This window comes from Mirounga angustirostris, unplaced genomic scaffold (assembly GCF_029215605.1).
Source record: "Mirounga angustirostris isolate CCGP_5_RB_7025 unplaced genomic scaffold, mMirAng1.0.hap1 SCAF_2, whole genome shotgun sequence".
NCBI classification, from domain to species: domain Eukaryota; kingdom Metazoa; phylum Chordata; class Mammalia; order Carnivora; family Phocidae; genus Mirounga; species Mirounga angustirostris.
In genome coordinates this window covers 202,742,242-202,745,672 of record NW_026991710.1, presented here as the reverse complement: position 1 = coordinate 202,745,672, position 3,431 = coordinate 202,742,242, and positions in this window count along the sequence as shown.

The window sequence follows — 3,431 nt, the reverse complement described above, 5'->3', positions numbered from 1 at the left end:
CTTTTTTTTTAAGATTTTACTTATTTGAGAGAGAGAGAGACAGAGCGCACAAGAGGGGGGAGCGGGAGAAGCAGACCCCCCGCCGAGCAGGGAGCCCGACGCGGGGCTCGATCCCGGGACCCCGGGATCGTGACCTGAGCCGAAGGCGGTCGCTTAACCAGCTGAGCCACCCAGGCGCCCTGATTCTGCATTTCTTTTTTCTTTTTTCTTTAAAGATTTTATTTATTTATTTGAGAGAGAGAGAATGAGAGACAGAGAGCATGAGAGGGGGAGGGGCAGAGGGAGAAGCAGACTCCCCGCCGAGCAGGGAGCCGGATGCGGGGCTCGATCCCGGCACCCCGGGATCATGACCTGAACCGAGGGCAGTCGCTTAACCAACTGAGCCACCCAGGCGCCCCTTTTCTTTTTATTATTATTATTTTTAAAGATTTTATTTATTTATTTGAGAGAGAGAGAATGAGAGACAGAGAGCATGAGAGGGGGAGGGGCAGAGGGAGAAGCAGGCTCCCCGCCGAGCAGGGAGCCCGATGCGGGGCTCGATCCCGGCACCCCGGGATCATGACCTGAGCCGAGGGCAGTCGCCCAACCGACTGAGCCACCCAGGCGCCCGATTTATAAATTCTAGTATCTTCGGGCTCCCATCCCCCTCCTGAGGACAGGAGCACATGAGGGGGTAGAGGCACTAAGTGTATATGCTGCTTCCCGGTGCCCAGTTGGCAGTGGAGGAAACAGTCCAGAAGTGGAGAGTGGGGCACGGTGAGCACAAACGCAACGAGTGTGTGACCGAAACCCATCGGCGAATGAGACCCTCACGCCCAGACTGACGCACAGCCTTCGGAGGCCTGGCCTCAGGCGGAATCTCCAGCCCTTTCCAAAGACACACCTCCACGCACTGGGCAACGGAGTCACCACCGAACCCAGATGGCCCCACCGTGTCCGTCCAGGGGGGACCACGAGCTGCCGGGGCGTATAGCGGGTTAAACGACGGCGTGCCGAGGACCCCAGCGCGTTGCCTTGCCCACAGCATATCCCAGCGAGCCTGAGAGCACATGGTAGATGCTCGGTCATGTTTGTTCTAATGAATGAATGCACGGGGGTTCTCAAATACTGCCTTGCTCAGACACTACTGACTTCCCTCGATTTAATCAGGGTCAGCAAAAAAGACAAGGGCAGGAGGACTAACGGGCCTGTCACTGGAACCACATCTGTGTGCGCTGAGAAATGATGGTTGAGCGTAAGGGACCGTGTGTGCTGTGCTCTTTCCTTAAGCTTCGTGCTACTTGAGGGGGTGTCTGGGGGACCAACATCTGCACCAGCAGTGACTTGAAAAGTGAAATTTCGGGGCGCCTGGGTGGCTCAGTCGTTAAGCGTCTGCCTTCGGCTCAGGTCATGATCCCAGGGTCCTGGGATCGAGCCCCACATCGGGCTCCCTGCTCGGCGGGGGGTCTGCTTCTCCCACTCCCACTCCCCCTGCTTGTGTTCCCTCTCTCGCTGTCTCTCCTCTCTCTAATAAATAAAATCTTTAAAAAAATAACAATAAAGGGGCGCCTGGGTGGCTCAGTCGTTAAGCGGCTGCCTTCGGCTCAGGTCATGATCCCAGGGTCCTGGGATCGAGCCCCACATCGGGCTCCCTGCTCGGCGGGAAGCCTGCTTCTCCCTCCCCCACCCCCCCTTCTTGTGTTCCCTCTCTCGCTTTCTCTGTCAAATAAATAAAATCTTAAAAAAAAAGGGGGGTGCCTGGGTGGCTCAGTCGTTAAGCGTCTGCCTTCGGCTCAGGTCATGGTCCCAGAGTCCTGGGATCGAGCCCCGCATCAGGCTCCCTGCTCGGCGGGAAGCCTGCTTCTCCCTCTCCCACTCCCCCTGCTTGTATTCCCTCTCTCGCTGTCTCTCTGTGTCAAATAAATAAATAAAATCTTAAAAATAAATTAATAAATAAAACGTTTTAAAAAAAACACTCAACACCTGTTAGCAAAAAAAAAAAAAAAAAAAAAAAACCATTTCCACTGTGAGAAAAACAGAATCAGTCTGTATGCAGTGCTTTCCACAATTTAATATACATAAGATCCACTAAGGAACATTGTTTATATGCATACCTTGATGCACTGGGCTGAATTGTGCCTAAGATTTCATGGGGTTCTACCAAACTTCTTTTTATTCCCAGATAAATAAACTTTGATGAATAAAACTAATTTATAAAATGATCTTCAATGCTGAAAAGTTAATATACCTGTATATCATATCTGGGAGAATTTTATTAATATTGAAATAATTGTATGTATTTATTTTAAATATTTTATTTATTTGGGAGAATTTTATTAATACTTTTTTTTTTTAAGATTTTATTTATTTATTTGACAGAGAGAGAGCACGAGCAGGGGGAGCGGGAGAGGGAAAAGCAGGCCTCCCGCGGAGCAGGGAGCCTGAGGCAGGGCTCCATCCCAGGACCCTAGGACCATGACCTGAGCCAAAGGCAGACACTTAACCATCTAAGCCACCCAAGTGCCTCTTATTTATTTTAAAGATTTATTTAACAGAGAGAGAAAGAGAGAGAGAGTGCACAAGCGGGGGGAGGGGCAGAGAGAGAAGCAGACTCCCCACTGAGCATGGAGCCCCTGGGGCTCGATCCCAGGACCCTGAAATCATGACCTGAGCCAAAGGCAGACACTTCACTGACTGAGTCACCCAGGCAGATCCTGAACTAATTTTTGAAATACTTATTTACAGGGGCGCCTGGGTGGCTCATTCAGTGAAGAGTCTCCCTTCAGCTCAGGTCATGATCCCGGGGTCCTGGGATGGAGCCCCGCATTGGGCTCCTTGCTCAGTGGGGAGTCTGCTTCTCCCTCTCCCACTCCCCCTACTTGTGTGCAAGCTCTCTCTCTCAAATAAATGAATCAAATATTTTTTTAAAAATAAAGACATTTATAATGATGTTTAATAACCGAAACATACAAGACAACAGTCTATTGCCCAAAATGGTTCCCACTGAAACACTTCAACAGAGCCAAAAACGCTTGTCTCTGGACAGGTCACTGCTTAAAAGATGCACACCACATAGGCTGGGTCCTCTTCCCAGATTTTATCAAAATGTAATCATTCACAGACCCAAAGCAGGTTAATTTCATGGCATTCTATTTACAGTATAGTTTAAAACCTCCTCACACAACCTGACTCATTTTCAGTAAAAGCCGTTAACAGTTCAGTAAGTTCCAGTCAGAACAGTTAAGTTTACGCACTTAGGCGGCGTCTGCCGCGTGTCCCCCGAGCGCGGCCTGGGGTCCCACCGCCGGCACACATGCGGGAGCTGGGAAGCTCTGCAGAGCCGGAACGGCGGCCTCCTCGCTCTTCGCCCCTGCGGATGCGACAGTCCCGCCCACGCCCCGTGAGCCTGGAGGCTGAGCTCACCTCCTGCGCGGCGTCCCGCTCCGGCCGTC